Source organism: Micropterus dolomieu, linkage group LG12, assembly GCF_021292245.1.
Source record: "Micropterus dolomieu isolate WLL.071019.BEF.003 ecotype Adirondacks linkage group LG12, ASM2129224v1, whole genome shotgun sequence".
Classification (NCBI taxonomy): domain Eukaryota; kingdom Metazoa; phylum Chordata; class Actinopteri; order Centrarchiformes; family Centrarchidae; genus Micropterus; species Micropterus dolomieu.
In genome coordinates this window covers 1,139,424-1,161,621 of record NC_060161.1, presented here as the reverse complement: position 1 = coordinate 1,161,621, position 22,198 = coordinate 1,139,424, and the positions used below count along the sequence as shown (strand labels likewise).

At 38.8% G+C, this 22,198-nt stretch overlaps 1 protein-coding gene across 1 annotated transcript in view; it reads right to left on the bottom strand.

Annotated features, from left to right (window-relative positions):
- Positions 1–6,970: 6,970 nt before the first annotated feature.
- The window catches only part of rbm45 (RNA binding motif protein 45), a 93,015-nt gene continuing 77,787 nt past the window's right edge, over positions 6,971–22,198 (bottom strand). The window contains exon 12 of the mRNA XM_046064771.1: positions 6,971–7,099. The gene's annotated coding sequence lies outside the window, so the exon portion shown is untranslated. The remainder of the gene's footprint in view (positions 7,100–22,198) is intronic.

Sequence of the window (22,198 nt, the reverse complement as noted above, 5' to 3'; positions counted from 1 at the left end):
ACTGGCCAGACCTGAGAGTTGCAAGTCAGTCCAGTGAAGTTTCAGCTCCAACATCGGTCGGAAAGGCCTCACTTGATTTGACATTAAAGTGCTGAATCTCAATCTCTTTAAATTACTTTACTTTGAGTTCTTTATAATATGGTTTTAAGAAACATAGTCACTGCTTTCATCTTGTAGTCAAAGTCTCTCAGTTACTGTCGTGGCTCTTAAGTGCTGCCAGTGATTTTCTTGTCACAAACACCGCGCCGCTTTCTGTCACTGTCAGTTTTACTAAAATGTAACCACTACTGTTTCTGCCACATTGAGAACTTGGTTTGTGGAAAGTGAAAGATATTTGATTATATCTTTTCATGTGACACTGAAGAAATGACACTTTGCTACAATGTAAAGTAGTGAGTGTGCAGCTTGTATAACAGTGTAAATTTGGTGTCCCCTCAAAATAACACATCACACAGCCATTAACGACTAAACAGCTGGTAACAAAAGTGAGTACACATTTTCACTTAGGGGTGTACGCCCTTTTGTTGCCAGCAGTTTCGACATTAATGGCTGTGTGATGTGTTATTTTGAGGGGACACCAAATTTACACTGTAATACAAACAAGATATAATCAAATATTTACAAAAATGTGAGGGGTTTACTCACTTTTGTGAGATACTGCATTTACAACAGTACAGTAAGTAACACAAGCAAGACTACAAAAAGATTTAGGTTGTAAACATATTTAATTTAAGCTCAGCCCGGCTTAAAAAAAGACAGCATCCTCATACAATACAAAGTGACTGATGCTTTGGCACAGTGAGGGCCCCAATGCTGAGAACTTTGGCAAAAAACCCTGCACAGTCATCCAGGAAAAAAGTTGATAATCATGCCACAACCGACAACACACTGTGTTGGCCAGTCATATACTTCATTATAGCATTATAAACCACTTTGCAGTGTTTTGACATCTGATAAGCTTTCAAACTCATAGATGTGCTCAAACTGGACCTCCTGGATTGTATTTCTTCTCATCAGTAACTGAAGTTACACAGCTGCACAAATGCAGCACCTTTCTTAAAGGCAGCGCTGTGGTGGAAATTACATTTACTCTATTTCATTTTCTGACACTGCAGTTTAGATGGACACATTGTAGTTACTAATTAGTTTGAAGACTAATATTTTACATTTAAAAACCTGTGATGGATATAAAGTACTTAAAAGCTCCACGTAACTACAACATTAGTTGTTGTTCAGTTTTTTTACATTTTACTGATAATACTTCTGTACTTTTACTGAAGTGCAGGACTTTCACATAGAAGAGAGTATTTTAAAGAGCGGCACTGCCTTGTCCTTGAGGATGTGAATTCTTCCTCCACCTCTGCTGGTAAATCATTTGAGTAGTTATCTGACCAATTAAAAGACTTCAGTATCAATTTTCCATCTTATTGGGACCACAGAGACTCCACAGATGAAGTTCTTCATGAAGTGTGATCTAAACTCATGTTTTGAGTCAGTTAACTCAATTTCCCACAATCGTTCAGGACATCTAGGTGTGAATTCAGCCCCTGGACCCAGCTTTCAGCTACGATTGGTCAGTGTGACCTTTTGACCTATGACCACGACCCATGGGTGTGACGAAGGTCATATGCCACCAGATATTAAAAGGTGATATTTCTCATCAAGGTGAGAGGGTGTTAAGGTGAAATTAACATAGATGTTAGCATATTGTGGCAATCAGCACACACACCTGCATCACACACACACACACACCAATCAGCTCAGGGTAGTCCTGAGTGACAGCCAGCACACTGCTACAGGATGTACAGTAACTCAGAGAAACACTGAGCTTGTCCATTAGATTATACATCACTTGGTTTTATTTTTGTTGCCCAACTTTTGTATTGAAACTGCATCAAATAGCATCATCATGATCCCATGGGTATCCAGGAATTTAGCAAAACTAAGCTAGTAAGCTAAAGCGGTGTGAGGGAGAGCCTTTTTCCAAGCCTAGTTTGAATGGAAGAACCACAGTTTCATACTTTAAACCCTGGATTTCGTATATACATTTCAAAAGTGACAGACTTAAAAAAAAATTAATTGATTGCCACAGTGAATTTAATTTCAGACCCTATAAGCAACATTTCAAAATGCACCTGCACTGTGTTGTATTTTGTGACTTCAGTCAAATAAAAGACATATATTTTGTCACTGAAGAAAATCTCGTCTCGTGAGCTAAGTGTATCGTCACACTCCTACTCATGATGTCACAAACAAAACCTCCGGGCACCTTCTGCTCTCTCTCTGCTGACAGCAGCAGCTGTCTCCCAGCGCGTCCTGCTCGGAGCAGACACGCAGCAGAACCAAGCTCTCTTAGACCTCTACAAATCAGCTTAGTTAGCTGTGACAGAAAGTCTGCCAGCAACAGGAGCAACAAAGTTCCAGATTGATAGTTTAGTATATTTTATGAGACTAAATTAGTTAATTGGCTATTATTTTCTCATCTTCAAGATTAAATTCTATTTTTAATTATTGAATCATTGTAAAAATAATAACTATATTAGTAAATATTTCATATTTAAATTTCCTTTACCCTTCAGTTTCAGACTTTTCCTTTCTGTCTGTTGGTCACATATAAAAATTATCTTTGATACTGGACTCATTGGCCAGCTGTGTCAAATCATTATTTGGAATAAAACACACAATTTATAGTTTGAATTTCAGCCTTAAAAATCACTTACTCATTGTATTTAACCATAAAAGTGCTACACTGAAAGGAAAACAGACCTTGAATATAGAGAAAATGTATACAGGATACACACACAGGCTATTTTGGCAGGCAGCCTCTCTTAAACCCGTAATCCATAGTGATTGAACTGTGACATCCCAGCTAAAGCTTTACAGATGACAGTGCTGAGCGCAGTCTCTCATTTAACTGCTGTTCATTCATCAGCTTTTCCCCTTCAGACGACCGCAACAAAAAAAAGATCGGGAGGTGATTCCAGACGTGCAGTTCTGTCCTTTAAGTGTAAAAAAATAATTGAGATGAGATCTTGGATTGTCAGGAATAGATCTGTGATAGTGCTCCCTAGAAACATCAGTGAGAGTGTGACATCTGTGCCGTGATATTAATGATGACTTATAAAATGGGTACTCCTTGTCCTCGGTTGTGATTGGCCGAGCTGAAGCGATTGTTAAACACCCAATAAACGCACACCTGTGACCGCATAAATGTTAATTTAAATGTTAATGCACCAAAGGAAGATCCCCGCTCGCGCCGTTATTGGAGCTAAACTGCTTGATGGAAGGTTTTACTTATTACAGAGGGATAATAAACATGAGTTTCATTTATTAAGCATTTCTGTGTGACAGCCTGCTTTGTTAAAGAAATTTTAAAAAAGGTGTGAGGCTTTACATCTCCAGCGCAGCCTCTTGAGCTTTCATCGCCTCAAGCATCATCACACTAACAGTGAAAAGAGGGACTGTAGCTGTATTAACAGTAGGGTCAGTGTAAAGATATATTCTTTAAACCGTTCCTGCATTTTGTTGCTTTGCTGAAATTAGTGTGATCTGGGTGTCCGAAACTCCAACAATCATCACAAGAGTCCAAAAAGTCACTCTTCTTTTCAGTATCTGTGGTGCAGAGCTGCAAAGTGTCAGCAGTTGACATCACTGATTAGAGGCTTCGCTCTCTCTGAGCTCTTGGCTGTAGGGGGAGAACTACGCACCACCTCCTCCTCAATTACAGCAAAACACAGAGCCGAGGAGCAGAGCAGGACGGCGATGTAAAGGGAAGAAAAAAGGGAGAGGGGAGAGAGGAGACCGGAGGAGCAGAAAATTAAAGAATAAGCCACGAGAGGCCACAGTGATTTCAGAAGAAAAGTTTTTGTCTTTATAAAATCCTGTTAGCTGATTTAACATTAGAGTAAAGCAAGCTGTCATGTGGCTTATTGCTTCTTTTATTGCTTTTATAAAATAGTCTTAACACCAGTGTAATAAAAAGCACTGCAGTATTATAAATGATAAAGTTGGAATCTCTCTCTTTCTCTCTGTATATACATATATATATATACATATATATACACACATATATCTCATATACTCATACAAATATACCGATCAGCCATAACATTATGACCACTGACAGGTGAAGAGAATAACATTGATTATCTTGTTACCATGGCACCTTCAGTGGGTGGGATATATTAAGCAGCAAGTGAACATTTTGTTCTCATAGTTGATGTGTTAGAAGCAGGAAAAATGGGTAAGTATGGGTAAGGATTTGAGCGACTGTGACAAGGGCCAAATTGTGATGGCTAGACAACTGGGTCAGAGCATCGTTGACCAGTCAGGTTGCCCCTCGACCCCGTCCACTGCTGAAAGTGAGTACAATGGGCAATGAGCATCAGAACTGGACCACAGAGCAATGGAAGAAGGTGGCCTGGTCTGACGAATGACGTTTTCTTTTATATCACGTGGATGGCCGGTTGCGTCCTTTACCTGGGGAACACATGGCACCAGGATGTGCCAAGGGAAGAAGGCAAGCCGGCGGAGGCAATGTGATGCTTTGGACAATGTTCTGCTGGGAAACCTTGAGTCCTGCCATTCATGTGGATGTTACTTTGACATGTACCACCTACCAAAGCATTGTTGCAGACCATGTACACCCTTTCATGGAAACCGTACTCCCTGATGGTGGTGGCCTCTTTCAGCAGGATAATGCGCCCTGCCATAAAACAAAAATGTTTCAGGAATGGTTTGAGGAACACAAAGAGTTCAAGGTGTTGACTTGGCCTCTAAATTCCCCAGATCTCAAACTAATCATGCATCTGTGGCATGTGCTGGACAAACACGTCCAATACATGGGAGGCCCCCACCTTGCAACTGTCAGGGCCTGGCTCTTAGGCTGCAACAAAAATGAGAGACCAGAAAAGTTTGCAAGGAAAGAGTGAACATTTTATTTTAAAAAATAATGTTAAAGAACAGAAATAACGTGTTCGGAGATGTGGGAATGTCAGGAACAGCACAACCAGCAGCTGCGCCCATGATGAGAAAGAGGAACAAAAGGAAAGTGGTGAGCTTTATAGTTCCCAACCACACAGGGCCCAGGTGTAGCTCATGCAGCCAACAAAACTCTTCCCAGACCAACATCATGCAAGACAAGAGACCAAAAAGAGGACACAGAGTGGCTGGGAGGGGTTTTCACAAGACTTACAGGACTTAAAGGAGACCTATTATGCTTTTCCACATTTTATGACTTGTATGGAGAGAAATAATGTTTTGAAGATAACTCCCAGTAAAAGTGAACAGTCGGGTTCGGCTGTGGCTCAGGAGGTGGTTCAATCCCTGGCTCCCCCTGGTTGCGTGTCGAAGTGTCCTTGGGCAAGATACTGAACCCCGAATTGCCCCTGGCGGCTATTCCGCCAGTGTATGGATGTGTGTGAATGTTAGTTTCTGTTTGAGCACTTAGGCTCAGTGTATGAATGTGTGTATGACTGGTGAATGCAGATGTAGTGTAAAAGCGCTTTGAGTGGTCAAAAAGACTAGAAAGGCACTATACAAGTACGGAGCATTTACATTTAAATATGACCAAAATATTTTTATTCGCCTGGTATATTTGTAACTTATTTTTAACTGTTTGATATCAGTTTTTTTTCATCAAATTTACAATTACAGTTGTATTCCAGGTGCATTATTGCATTAAAATATAGCTTTTTTTTACCAGGCGAGGATGAATATATTTTATATATAATATATATATATTTTATATATAATATATTTTATGTATTTCATCTCCATGTAGTCTGTAATGGTAAAATAAATATGTTAATATACAATGGATTTATATTCCTTAGCTTCTGACCTTTCAAAGGAAGAAGAAGAATTATGCATCTAGGCATAATGGTTGAGGAGATATTACTGATTTATTTTGGGTATGTTATTTTAGGCATTTTTCCTGGAAATAGGTGCCAGCGTCCGTCTAAACGTGGCCAAAGCTTCAAATAACGAGGTTAAAGTATTTATAAGATATCCCTGTGAGCCAAAACCTCAGATTTCCTCCTGTTCTGAACACTCTGTTTGAACTGCTTTTTCTACTGTTCTACGACACATGGAGCTAGACCGAGACGGTTTTCCAGATATGGTCATTTGCGCCGCACAGTCTGTCTGTACTGCTCAGCAGCAACAGCAGCCTGGTAACATGCTTCAGGTTTTGGCTAATCAGAAGACAGTGGGCTTTGAGAGGGGGGGGGGCCTTAAAGAGACAGGAGAATCTATAGCTTGTTTCAGACAGAGGCTGAAATGAAGGCCCACATGAAGAGCCAGTATAAGAACTTTGAATCATGCAAAGCTGCCATACAGGAGTCAGAGAACTACCATATAGGACTGGAAAAGCAGTATAATAGGTCTCCTTTAAAGGATCTACTTCTAAAAAGGGGGCAAAAGCTGGACCCACACAATATTAAGTAGGTGGTCCTACTGTCATGGCTGATTGGTGTACTGTATAAATCTACACACGACACACACATAATACATATACTGTATATATATATACGGTAAATGGACTGTACTTATATAGTGCCTTGATAGTCCACTCAAAGCATATTACAATACATGTCACATTCACACACATTCATTCACTGATGGCAGTGAATACATATGCACATATACACACCTTAATATATATATATAAATTTACATGTACTTATACATACAAATACAGTATATATATGCATTTATACAGACACACACACACACACACAAACACACTCACACACACACACACAGATGAGGAAACACAGCATGTTGTGAAAGTATTGAATGCATGAAAAAGGAAAGAAATTTGTTTTCCCTGACATGAAAAGTGTACGTGCAGCAGACAGCAGTATACATACAGTCAGAGGTCTGTCAGTGAAATTGCAAAGTGCAAAGTCAGAGTGTGGAAGCTGAGCTGGTGGATCAAAGCGTGTATTTACCTTCAACTCCAGTGACCTGACTTATATCCCAACTTATGCCAAGAAGGTTTCCACTGTCATGGAAGTTTTCATTTTATATCAAAGGTTAAACTCCGTCAAGCCAGCCTCTTCCTCCTCGTCAACCAATGACTCAGATGTCTGACTGGCTGAAAATGAATAAATAAACATGAGATAAACTTGTGTTGCTGCAAACACATGAATAGTGTGTCCAGTTCAATGGTTTCCCTCTAATCATTTCTGAGATGAAGGAATATAATGATTTTAGAATTTAGAAGAACGTTCATACATTTCAATTTCTCCAATGTGAGGATTTGCTATTTTACATCATTGTTATATATCTTCGGGTTAGGACTGTCGGGTTTTAGGAAATATATCACTGTTTTCTGACATTGAAATGAAAATGATGATAGTAGCAGACCTACATGATTTATGTCCACATATCTAAGCTGTGTTTCAGACTCCAGCATGTCAGCATGACCTGTGATAACAATCATGGTAGAAATCATTGAAAAGACCACTGTGGTTGACAGATAATCCAAAGAAAAAAACATCACAGGATTGGTTGCACTGAAAAATGATCACTGGGAACTGCAAATATAGCACCAGAGCGCCAGCATTTTTGCAGAAAATATACATAAGGACATTTGAACATGTACAAGTCCTGTGAAAACTGTGCAATTATAACTCCATCTGATGATGATCAATGGATGTGATAAAAATCCATAAAACAGCAACTAAATGGACATCATGGTGAGCTAAAGCTAATGGCGTTATTGTTGTCACTGTTACATGAACACTGTTTAAATTACAATGGCTGGTTGGTTGAATTTCAACACAAGGATAAAGGAAGGAAACACACAGGAACAGGTTAACATTCCAAAGCAAAAATAAACATTTGATTTTATTTGTCATTAGGCATATGTTTCAGTTCTAAAATCTTATTTTCCTGCCAGAAAAATCTCCTAGTGGGGTGAGAAACAAGGAAAACTGCACTGGCAACAAACAAGCGACATCTGCTCACCTCACTAACAGACGTTTGAATTTTTTCAGCAAAGGATAATGCTGGTGATATTTTTTTATTATTATTGTGAAAAAATCCCATGAAAGGACCAAAAACAACTCTGAATGTTATTTCGTTATTCAGAAGTTATTACATGTGTAGTCAAATCCTGATATCTCTTCTTCCTCTGTGCGATAGAGCTACTCTGATGTCCAAAAACTATTAAAAACACATCAATGAGCCACACATGTTCCTTCATCACCATGAACACACAGACTGTAGTTTATTTTGAGCTGATCCAACATCGACGGTCCTGCTGCTACTCACTAGAGCAGCAAATGTGTACTAATCCACCGCTGAAAACAACCTTGTGTGACCTATGTCACGTGAGTTAAGACATGTGACTTACATCATGTCACTAAGGTAATGTACTTTCTTTCTTTAACCTAAACCACGATCTTTTCCTCAACCTTACCAAGTAGTTTTGTTGCCTAAACAAAACAACTGCTTCCCAACGTTAACACTGTTTTTAATGTCACTTGACTTGAGTAACATACTTACGCTCTGGGACGCCTGTCGCTGAACTTGTACTTTCCAACTGTCATGTCAACATATTTTGTTGTTTAGGTATGAGAACGTGTCGGTTTTGGGAAATTACAGAGCCTTTGAAAAAAAATACAACTATATATTTGGGAGCTGAAGATTTTCATCTTTAGTAGGAACAAATCAGCTTGGGTTAGATAAGACGGAAAGTATTTAGAAATGGATTATCCAAAAAATACCAATTGAAGGCTCAATATGAGCCTTATTTAATGGGTGTTTTTTAACACACACACATATATATATATATATATATATAGTTAATTTTAAACACTGTAAATAAAGAACTAGTCAACAGTAAAACAGATTATACTGTTGTAAGAAACAGGTAATTAAAAGACAGTTTTCACTCTGAATCTCTGAATGTTGATATGGGGTAACTATTTATTTTTACTATATTATTTTCAATAGAAGTGGTGTACTTTTCAGTGACAGAACCTGTAAACCCAAGTCCGGACTGCTGGTGTTTATTTCTGGTTACATCCGATCTCATAGTAAAGTCTGGCAGGAAAGGAGGGGGGGGAAGATTTATCTGGTACTTTGCAGCAGCTTCTAATTTCAGCCAATCGGAGCTGACCATTATATCAGTGAAAGTTAATGACACACGGAAGATGGAAGTACAGAGTAGTACGAGGCATGAAGAGGAGAAGACATGACATTAAGAGGAGGAGTAGGAGGAGGAGAGCCGTGTGACAAGGAGAAGAAGGAGCTGCATGAAGGAAACAGAAGGGGATGAGGAGGAGACCGAGCGTGAGATGTTCTGCTGTCTCCACCAGCAGATGCTGAGGGGTCCAACAGCACACACAGCAAAACTCTTCCAGTCCACTGCCAGATAAATAGCTTTACACACACACACACACACACACACACACACACACACACAACTAAATAAATAGCTTTATACTCAGCAACAGCCAAAGTGGGTCAGACATCAAAGTAGCCACTCGAAAAGCTGCTGGAGCTGTCGACACACACAAACACACACGGCCACGCACACACTTGCTTACTCCAAATTGCTACTTGAACTGTCTACACACACACACACACACACACTCTTGGAGACACACACTTGTGCTTACTCCAAATTGCCACACTCTTCTCTTCTCTTTCCCCTCACTCTTCCTCTTCTCTTCTCTCCTTGCACACACACACACCCTCTTGCGTCTTGTAAATTGCAGCGAGCGGGTGCCATGGCTGACCAAATAACAGCAATCAGGAAGTCTGAGTGCTGAGGGACAAAGGCTGCCGGCCTCTTAAGATAGATACACACACACTCTGTCACACACCTTCAGCAGCAAGCATAGTGTTCATTTTCTGAGAAATGGATCAAGAGGAGGTCAAATGATAGCAGGTACAGTATCAAGCTCTGATATTAAAACATTTTTAAGTCAAATGTTGTCAAAAGGGGAACCTTATAGTGAGAATCTGCAGCTCTATTAACTTACCTTCTGTTAGCTCATTGTTTGTGCTTTAAGGCACATTCCCCGTACGGTTCAGCCTCAGCGCTCTCATCAACCTCGTTTCCAGCAGCAGGCAGCTCAAACAAGCTCAAATAAACCCGCTGTACACCACCTACCTGGCGCCAAACAGCAAACAGACACAGTTAGAGACTCGCTGGTGAAGCATGTGGAACATCCAGCAGCTAAAGAGCCAGATATTTTCATGAGGGGTTGGTGGAGGCCAGAGATAAGACTCGAATGGGATGATAATGTTGCTCTGTGTCTGCTGGATGTACAAATGAATGTTTTTCTGCCCCCAGTTGGCCAAAATTTGATTAATGCAGCTTCATTTTGGAATAAATTGAACATGTAAAGGTAGTTTTACTGCAGCATGTTGTTCACTATAGGGTTGCAACTAACAGTTATTTTTAATATTGATTAACCTGCAGATTAGTTTGCAACTAATGTGAAAAATACCCATTGGCAGCTTCTTAAAGCTCCAGGGGACATCTTCAGATTGTCTAAAGTCCAAGTGTGTTCAGTTTATTATCACATAAGACAAAGACAGGTAGCAAATCCTCACAGTTAAGGATCTGGACCTGGAGGATGTTTGAGCTTTTTGCTTGAAAATGTGCTTAAATGATTAATCAATCAAAGTAGTTGCCAAATAATTTTCTGTCAGTCGCCTAATTGACTTAATACTTTCAGCCCTGCTGTTCCCTGTTACTTAAGTACATTTTGGAAGGGAGAGTATTTTAAGGGCAGAACAGAGTTGTGCCATAAAGGCATAACTCTAAGCACTTTTGCAATGTTTCGAAAATATTAAGCAGACTTTGTTATTGACTTTATTTGCTGTTAAAGCTTAGCTCTGAATCTATTATTCCAGCATGGTTTTCAGCATGGTTTTTGGTTTTCAAAACCAGGAAAGGGAAGATATAGACAGGCCCATAAAGGTGCTTTATATACTACAAAGTTACTTTAATTAAAACATTAAAACACTTCACATTATTCATGGAAACATAAAATCATAATGTACCTAACTGCAGCTCCAACCTGAGTCGCAAACAAACATCAACACATCCCTGAATAACCCTCTGTAGTTACTCCACTCTCCTCTTCTCTTGAGAAGTTACGTTTTTATTGAAGTCAAACTTCTCTTTGAGCGCATCTACAGTACATTTCTGAATTTAGCTCTTGCAAGCAGAGGCATCCCATAACATAAACAGGGAGTGATTTATTGTAGCAGACAGCCAGTGTTTTCATTGTCAGGAGGTCGGTAATGGGAGCCAATTGAAGAGTGAAAGAAACATTGTGTTGCTTTGAGTGTAGGAACTATAGCGAGGAGCACTGTGGGAATGTGCTGTTCTTTTCTGTCACCCTCCTCAAAACGCACAGCTTCCACTCCAGGGCCCAGCACACCTCCACAGTATCTGGACTCAGTCTTGCCTCCCATACAACTGGCTGACAGCCTCACACTCTCACCGGTAATTGTGTTATGCAAAATCAAGCGTATGAATTTAATATCTTCTCTTTAGTCTGATTTTCAGTGGGATGTTGGTCCTCTGCATGGGCGGATTTGTGGGTGGGTACAAAATAATACAATTGAACGTTATGTTTGTAAATAAAATCTTTTCAAAACTATCAAGACTTCTTTTCTTCTCCTACTGGGCAGCATTAGCTCAGTCTGTGGGTTTTGCAAGGGCGTCACTTTGTGTTGAAAAGTAGTGAGGACATAAGGGCTCGGATTAGGGGTGTGATGATGCAGGAGAATAAGATGAGAAGATTTTTAACACTATTTTGAAGAAATAGGAAATGCTGAAATATGTGAGGGCGTCCTCCCCCAGAATATTGGAGCATTAAACCCTTAATTTCATGCATTTTGGAGACATTTTCTGCTTCAATTTATGGTGGAAATGTCTGTATTTATATAAAGGGGGGAAAAAAGATTAGCTGGTAGGTGACAATTTAGCTTAAGATACTTTTTTGAGGCAATGCACATTTGTTTCATTACATTGCATGTTTTCTTATTGTGCAAATAAAGTTTTCTCAAAGCATTTTCATTTGTTAGTTACCTTTTTTGGTGCAAGGTATTTTTCAAAACATTTTTAACAAATGCTTTCAAAAAGTGACGGGGACAAAAACAGCAATTCCAAAAAGCAGAGTCCCTAAAGTAAATGACACTTATGGGGTCTTGGCTTTGGAATCAGAGGGTTGCTGGTTAGAGACCATGGACCATTGCCAAAGGTGTGCCTGAGCAAGGCCCAGAACGCCTAACTGCACAATGGCTGCCCACTGCTCCTAATTAGGATGGGTAGCACGTGTTGTACTGTGTATAATTAATACAAGTTGATTATTTACTGTACGCTTTTGGCCCCAACCAGTACATCTTTTTTGTAGGATCACAAATTTGTATTTATGGTTTGTGTAATCAGTAGTTTCTTCCTCTGCTGGCTGTGTGGCCTCAAAATTGCCCCCCTGCTTAAGGCTGCATGCTCGCTTCTTATCAAAAACCACTTCATTTTCCCCCACCCTGACCGCCCCAGTAAGAATCACCTCAGCCATAAGCAGAGGCTTCCACAATTCACCTTACAGTAGCCCACAGGGCACAGGAGTCTCACTCAGGCGTGAACACACTGTATGACAACTCAATGAATAAAATGAATAAAATGGCTGCAGTAATGACTCGGATGAGGTGGCTGCTCCACTCGACTAGTTGTAGAGTGTTATTACAGCTGGGAAAAGAAGATTTACCAAAACAGGAAAACCTGGAGTCAATATTTAAAAATATATGTTTTAAGCTGCAACCTTTCATGCTGGAGGACTTTTTAATTCTTTCAGTAAGAGTCATTGTCATGAAAGTGCATGAAAAATATGATATCATCTTTCAAAGACATCACATCCTGAGTGCATTTCTACACCTCAGCAGCAAGGTAAAAAGTTCAAACACAGCAGGTCAGCAAAAACTTTAATTTTTCAGCTGGTGCCAAGGTACTTTTAAAAAAAGGTACCATGTTGAGTTTTTGACAACTAGTGGCGCTATGGAGAAATGTTTTAATGAGGAGGTCCTAAACTCAAACACAAACAAGGATGTACAGTAGGGGAGACCGGGAATGGTGGTAACATGGGAAGAGTTGGAACAAGTTCCACCAATTGGAGATAAGATAGGAGTCATTAGATCACTTCAGTATTTATTTACTTCTTCCCTAATCAGGCATGGTGGTTGTCAAGGCAGGAAACAGGCAAATTCAAAATATATAGACAAAAAAACTGATTTTGACAAAGATTTTGTTTAGTATCTATGCTATTGCAGAAAAAAAATGTATGACCCATTCTAATTTCAAACCACTATGCTAATACAGCTAGGGGATGGGTTGTAATACTGTTGTGACAGTTTGACTCTTAATTTAATTTATGTCTGGGGTGCCAGTCAGATCTCTCTCCTGACATATAAGATACTAATGATTTTAGTTTTTTAATCAAATGTCACAAAGGAAAAAAAATATGGACCCCCCACGTTGAATGACACCAACAGTGTAATGAAAACCACAACTCAGGAGTTTTTAAAGCACAATAAAAAACAGCTTGTATTGGGATAATGCACATACACAAAACAAAAAAACTACAAAATTATGCTTTGTAAAAACACTCAAATTGTCCTCTCAGGGTATCAGCGTTCAGTATTCTCTTGGTATGTAAAAAACACAAAATAGGCTCTTTCCAATCAATTCACAAAAGCACAAAATATTGTCTTTTCAGTTCATTCAAAGTAACAACATAAATTTATCCCAGTCTTCCAGCAAAATCAATAATTCAATTAATCAGAAAATTAAGGTTCGAGTGGTAACACACACACAAAAAGAAAAAAACAGCTGGGCAACAAAGAAAATGCTTTATCTGACTTACGATGGTTGGGCTCACCAAGGATGCTCTCCAGGGTTACCAGCATTCATTTGTCAGCAGTGTGACATTCAAGTGTAGTTCACATGTTGACCTGTGTATAGGCACGCAATCTTTTCTCTACTCAAGCCATATTTCTATTTAATTGTCATGCACATTTTAAGTGGACTTTAGAAATGTCGCAAATAAAGGACAAAAAGTAAATGCAAAATTGGTACGTTTCCATCAGCTGGTTTGGAGCGAATAAACCAGGCTATGTCAGGCGTAGTTATGTCAGACATATGGGTTTCAAACCAGAAACAAAACCGGGCACATGGACCTGAGGTATTTTGGATAATCCATTTCTAAATTTCTGAGAGATCTTAAACAAATGGAGCAAGGTCCTCGGGAATGTGTTTCAAGCGGGCAAGTTGCTATCAGCCATGTCTCCGCACGTTATGGGAATATCCAGCAAGACGCCGACAGCGGAAACAGCTGATCAGACGTTACAAGTTCGCTACATCAGAACTTGTGTGTTTCCATCTCCCATTTAGCGTATTAACTCTTTTTCGACAAAGGCAAAAACCACCTCAAGTGAGTGTAAAAACCTTTTTTCGAATTGTGCCGTTTTCATCAACCTGTTCTAATGCAATACTTCAAAATGCTCACAAAAACACGTTTAAGGAAACACGGCTTCAGTCTACCAAGGAACACCATGTATTTGACATCAACTCACGAGTTCTGTGATATTGTTGTAGAGGATTGAATTGGTGGAATTTGTAGTAAACGTGCGTAAATGTGCGTACTTTGTAAAAATGTTTGAGAACTCAAGCAAAAAAATTTAGCAAGTTATAGTTGCTGGCGGCAAAGAGGAAGACTGCTAGCTAGCAAAAAATGATGTAAACATTGCAGGATTTAAAGTTTTAAAAAAGTTTTGGGGATTTAAATGGCTTTGCAATTGGAGTTTGATGTAGGAAATGCATTCAACATGTGTGCTGGACCTCAATGATGAGTGCATCTAAGAAAACTCATCAGGGTATCGTTAATGTCTTTAATGAATCTGTTAATCTATAAAACCATGAATATCTGCACAGTGTACTGCATTCCAATACAACAACCATGAAAAGAATTCAACCGTTAAGAAACAAGATTTTTATTTACTTAAAAAAGACGTGCATGATTATAAACACTGACGTCAGAAGGGCATGTGATACAAGACAATATATACACACCTAAATAAGCACCATTTTATATCCTCTTATTAAAACAGACATGTACGTATGTCATAATTTTTAAATAACATTTACTAAAAGTTGAAAAATATCAATGTCTGGAAAGAGAATCAACAGCACAGTTGATGCCAGGGGCGTTTCCAGGCTCTTGAAACATTGGGGGCTTAGCCCAGCCCAGAAATCTTTTCTGTTTTCACCCCCCACTGCCGCCTACCCAAAAGTACGTCTGTAAAGCAAGTGTACATACATGCAGGCATGCCTGAAGTAGCCTAAAGTCTTGTAGCACTTTTTTCACCTTAATGATAAATTAGCTTAATTAATTTGAATTTAGTTTAAAAAGAAGATTTTGAGCATAAACACTTCCTGCATTCTGGAGACATTTTCTGCACCAATTTGTGGTAGAAATGTCTTTATTTTTATAAAGGGAAGGACAAAAGTTAGGTGGCAGGTGACAATTCAGAATATAAAAATATAACAGAATGTAATGCTGTAGCTTTTTGTTTTTTTTTTACATTAAGTTTATTTTTAAAAATATATTTATAATCAATATATTTTTATTGCTTTGCAGGTTTTCTTATTGTGCAAATAAACCTTTCTCACAGCATTTTATTTGAGTGGCCATGGCTCTCCTTTACTCCTTCAAGTGCCTGCTCTATGCAGTTGAAGCTACTGCAGCTCCAGTACCAAACATTTCAGGTATTTTCGCGCATTTGGCGAATATTTTTTGTCCGACAACACAGGAAACAGCTTGAGCGGGGGGGGAACACTTCATGATCAGACAGCAATATCTCCATAATTCCACACAAATGTTCACTTCAGCAACTCTGATTAAGTGCAGCTCACAGAGGGAATAAAGCATCCTGGAGACAGTAAAACAGTAGTCACTCACAGCGAGGGGGACAGAGACAGCAGGACACAGGTGTCAGTGTCGCGGTCAGGTGTCATGATATTCTCTCACTACTGTTAACCGTTTGTGTTGATACACTGACTAGACACTGATCGACAACATTTATATTTAAATGTACTGATAACAATTTTGCAATTCAGAAGTCGTGGACAAGCCCTGAAGCTGTGAGCAATGCCCCCCCCTTTCTCTCTCTCTCTCTCGTGCTCTCTCTAAATGCAGGCAGTCTGAGTAACGGTGTGGGGTCACATTACTTGAACTTCAAACAAAATGTATCAGTTATTGCGAGTAGCCTCCTCTCTTTGAAGACCTGCAAGAGAGTCTGTGTCATGAAGATTATTGCATATTAACATGGAAAATATTTTTGCCGCTGTTACATTCGGGGCTACAGTCAAATCATGTCAAAAATGACCTGGTGACGCCGTTGGTTGATGCACTGAAATAAAATCTGGCCTGTAGCTGCAGTCCATCCCTTTTTAACTGTGGCCTTAAAGGCGCTGGGTTGGACACTTCCTACTATGCAAACATTTGTTTATTCCATTCATCTGTATCTGTTAACCAGTATTTCATCTTTTAAATCATTTCTTTATTCCATTTTATTTGTGTATTCTTATCTTGTCTTATTGTATTTGCCTCATTGCCTCCTGAAATGTTTTAATACCGGTTTAACCATGTAAAGCACTTTCTATTTTGTACTTTGTTAAGAAAAGTGCTGTATAAATTAAGTTTATTATTATCATTATTAATCCTGCTTAAATCTATAAAGGCTTCCAAACTAGTCATTCGTACATTAGAGGTTTATATTTTAACATAGCTGATTATAATATAACAAACCCGTTGCTACCACAGCACACACGGCCCTGTGAGTAAGTGTACATCTGAGTCATCATCACCTCTGTGACACAATCTCAACCAAAACTGAACATTACAGGCTTGTGGTATTAGCATTTGCTGCACAGCTGTTGTATTGTTGTATTATACATTAGACTGAACGGGTATTCGTGTTATTGTGTCCACCCCCTCTGGCAGTGCTCCCCTGCTGTTCCCTGCTATTGAAGCAGTAATTGCACAATCTGACTTTGCTTTACACTATGTGTACAACCTCATATTACCCCCGGAATTTGCTCACTGTGGCATTTTACAGCCTCAGGAATTATGTATGATGCTCTGTAGCTCTTATAACTTCCTTGAGAAGTTTATGCAACTTTATGCTTTCATCAGCGGGATTCAAAACTGGACAGAGACTCACTCATTCAGTCCTTTACAGAGATGAAATCCTATAGATCCCTGCTTTAGTACGCTGCACTCGCTGCCAAAATAATTACAGCGAATATATAATTACTCTGAATTATATATACATAACTCTATTTATAGTTAACTATCTATCTTATAATATAGCTTCTATGTTTTCCATTCTTACAATAATGTTGAAATGTCCTCAACTGTAATTTTTCAATGAATTTAGACTCTAGCCGAACAAATCCGATGACTCCTCTCTCTCAGCTCCATCTGTCTCCTCTCCTTTCTTCTTCTGTGACTCCTCCTCTCCGACTGTATTTTCTCTCTCGTCGCCTTCTGTTGTCTTGTAACTGCTTGAACCCTGACTGACATTGTCCTAGTGTTGTCATGACGACAATATGGAGAACTTTAAGTGTTGCTGACTGTTGCACAGATATATTTTTCACGTCGTTACATGTAAAACCTCTCTGCTGGCTGTGCTGCAGCCGCTCCATGTCTTTGACCCAGAGTGCTTCCTCACTCGTGTTCTCACACTGATGTTGTACTTCAGCGAGGAGAGCTTGAGCCTGTGCTGCCAGAAATCAATGGCTAATGAGCCATGAAATTATTTTATTCCATTTTCGGCATCTTATAATTTTCTTTTGCCACTTCTTTATTGAGTCATTCTTTTTTTTTTTTTTTAAAGAAAACTATTCACTGGCATTGTCGTAATTAGCAAAGATATCATAATCTCTGCATTGTCCAGAACTCTATTTTATGTGTTTGGATAAGATGTCAGTTTCTTTTAGTAAATGACAAAACAAAGATTCTGTAACGGGGCGGCTGTGGCTCAGGTAGAGCGGGTTGGCTGTTAATCGGAAGGTCGGCGGTTCAATCCCCGGCTCCCCCTGGTTGTGTGTTGAAGTGTCCTTGGGCAAGATACTGAACCCTGAATTGCCCCTGGCAGCTGTTCTGCCAGTGTATGAATGTGTATGACTGGTGAATGCAGATGTAGTGTAAAAGCGCTTTGAGTGGTTGAAAAGACTAGAAAGGCGCTATACAAGTACGGAGCACTTACATTAAAGATTTAACTTCAGTGGTATGATTTTGTTTGTGTCACATCACACAGGAAAAAAATGTCTATTTGATCAATTTAAACATATTTAAAATTAAATATGTGTTATACAGTATATATATACTCTTTCCAAAATGCAGACAGCACACTATGAGTTTATTAGTCATGGGAAAAATGGCTCTTTGAAGGGAGTCAGATCTCAAGCCTCCCAGATATTTAACACCACTTCTGCTGGTCACTGCCTAAGTTATGTTCTTATTTGTTAAAAGACATAAAGATGCAAGATTCTTCTTCTGCAATACATTGAAAGTTTCTGTCATGCTGATGGTTAAAAGGTTGCGGTTGTTGTCTGTAACAAAAATAACACCTAATGAAATAGTATGGTTGATAAATAATTGAAAAACTCCATACAAACACATACTGTATTTCAATGGAAGGTCCAGTGTGTAATATTTAGGAGGTTCTGTTGACATAAATCAATATACTAAACACAGCTATGTTTTCCGTGGTGATTAAAGACTTTACATAATGAACCGGTATGTTTTTATTATCTTAGAATGAGACATTTATATCTACATAACCGCAGTTCCCCCTTAGGGACGTAAGGGTTGTTGGATGTCGCGTCGCCATGTTTCTACAGTAGCCCAAATGGACAAACTGCTCTACAGAAGTGCGTTTTGTCACTACCTTGAATACATATGGAGAAGAAGTAAGAAGACAAAGAAGTAGTAGTAGTAGTCGTCTGGTCTATTAGGAGCAAGAAGTACACCGTAGCTTCTCCTGCGTGCTTGCAAAGGGAGGCGGTAAGTGAGCCGTTGCTTGCAATTCACAATCCTCACCACTAGATGCCACTAAAACAAACTGAACCTTTGAATTGATATGATATAGGTAACTATGAAACAAAAGACATTTCTGTGTAATTTCTTCATTGCATGCATTTCTTTTGTCGTGTGGTGGAGGAGGGAGTTAGAGGTTGCAGGGGCAACGGGAGCAGGCTTTACTGTACGTCCTATTCACCTATTCACACCCATTCACACATTGATGGCACAGCCACCGGGAGCACTTTGAGGTTCAGTGTCTTGCCCAAGGACACTTTGACTTCGGGATCGAACCATCAGTTAGTGAACGACTGCGTTACACCCTGAGCAACAGCCGCCCCACAATGACAATGTTAACATGCTGATGATAGGCAGGTGCAATGTTTACCATGTTCACCATTCTAGTTTAGCTGATATTTGGTAATAATTCGGAGAACACGACAAATTAAAAATTTACCTGAGATTGGTGCTAAAGGAAAAGTCAGAAGATCACCAAAGTCATTCATACTCTGGGAAACATGAATATCTGTGCTAAATCCTTCAAATAGTTGTTGAGATAATGATCATAGGTAGATAACGTCACATTATGTAAATGTTTTGGAGTACAATAACAGAGAAATTACCTTTCATTTTATAAAATTTTTTTATTAAAAGCAAAAACCAATACAACATCAGGTGTTAGCTTGGCACCAAAATATATTCAGATGAATTAAGTCCTGCTGAGATAATGATGTAGATATGTTTATGTGTGTTACCTGATGGTGTGTCTTATTACAGGCCCTGCTCACATGGTCCACCCACACAGGTGATTTTATTTCTTATTCCTGATTAGAGCTACCGAGGACAGTACAGACAAGGCTGATTGACATCATACTTGCTGTCCTCTATGGAACAAATTACATCTTTATTATTGGTACATTCACTGTCTTCGTTTAATTTTAACACAGCTCTACCTTCAACCAGAACAGAGGTCTAATCAGTGAAAACGTGTGTGGGTGTGACAGGCCTTTGAAATATGGAACGAAAACAACCAGCTTTAGGCTTTCAACAACAATACCCACTCTGTTCATTAGTCAATCAATAGATCAACAAAAATGTCAAACATCATCTATTTGCAGCATCTAAATTGTGCGAATTTGCTGCTGTTCTTTGTCATATGTGACAGAAAACTCACCATCTTTGGTGATTTAAACTGTTAGCATTTTAGGCAATTTGAAATTCACCCTTACTAGGAAATAGTAATTGGTATTGGACCAAATGAGTAGTATAGGGAAACAGTCAGCTGATTAATCAAGGACAAAATGATCATTAGTTGCATCCCCTAGTTGACATATACAAAGAATATGATTGCAATGCACTTGAGTAAAAGTACAGATACCAATCAAAGTATCACAGTATCAAAAGTGAAGTTATGTTTTTCAGGGGTGGCTGACATAACAAACAACATTTAAAAATACAGTAGGCAAACTGTCCTATTTATTAAACAATGGCATTCATCATAAAAAGGTTGCCATTTCAATTAATAAATTCAAGTGCTCAGATGTATGTGTGTGTGTGTTTGTGTGTGTGTGTGTGTGCGTCAGTTCTGGAGGAAATAGTCAGATTCTTTACTTAAGTAAAAGTACTAACATTGTAGAAATACTCTGTTACAAGTCGTGCATTGAAAATGTTACTAAACTAAAAGTATAGAAGTATAATCAGGTAAATGTACTTAACAGTGTAAGTAAAAGTACAGTTGCAGAAAGAAAAAATGTCCAGTGACTGTTACTTTATATAATTATCATTCCTCATGCTTTACTGTTGTAACTGTTGAGGGGGAGCTCCTGTTTAACTATTTTGTATCGGAGTGCAGCTAATGATCATTTTCATTATGGATTATTCTGCTGATTATTTTCTCTTGTTTTTTGAAATTCTGAAAATAGTGAGAAATGCCGTACAAAGTACAAAGTGACACCCTCACAATGCTTGATTTGTCTAACAAACAGTACAAAGCTCAAAATTATTACAAAAAATTAAAATAATTAAAAGGAAAAGCAAAATGTCTTAATGATGAAAGTTGTTCACAGTTAATTTCAGTGCCAATCTAATAGTTATGTCAGCTGTACTTGTATAAAATGTTGGGTAGTTTAATTTATAACACAACACATTTTATTTTATTTAGTATTAATTTGTTTTTTGTATAAAAAAGCTTAACTTGTAAAGTAACTAGTAACTAAAGCTGTCAAATAAATGTAGTAAAGTAAAACAGAATGTCTTTGAGATATAGTGAAGTAGAACTATAAGTGACATGAAAAGAAAATACTCAAGTAAAGCAAGTACCTCAAATTTATACTTGGTAATAGTACTTTACATTTACTCATTTAGCTGACGCTTTTATCCAAAGCGACTTACAATTGCTACATATGTCAGAGGTCGCACGCCTCTGGAGCAACGAGAGGTTAAGTGTCTTGCTCAGGGACACAATGGTGGATGGGTCACAGTGGGGAGTTGAACGCGGGTCTCTCACATCAAAGGCATGTGTCTTATCCGTTGCTCCATCACCACCACAGTACTTAATTACGGTCCACCACTGGTAAACAGTTAAACAAAAGCAACAAAGCCAAGCATGTATTCTTAAATCTGGCTTCAATCTGTTAAAAATCTGATTTTGTTTCCATGTGTGTCTTTTTCTAGCCCAAACTAAATAAAAGCACTCTGACTCCCTGTATCTAATGTGAGTTCCCTGTCCAAACATGAAGCCACTAAAAGGTTTAAACAAATACTCAACAATCATTCAGCGAGAAATCTGTCAAAGGACATGCAGCGGTGTACACCCCACTACTGACAGTTGCCTTCAACACAGTTGCTACAAAGTACAATGAAGCCACAAGTTTGGTTTTGACGAAGTCTCACTTTTCTTGACAAGAAAAACAAAGAACACAAAAGCTCTCATGTCCTGCTGCAAAGCTGAAAGCAGCAAGTTCAAACTCCTACTCTGGAAGTTTGTCAGAGTATTCTGGAAAATGAAAAAGTAGGAGAAGAAGAAAAACTACACTTTTTTGATTCATGTCTGGTTTTTATATTATTAACGTGAATGTGCACTA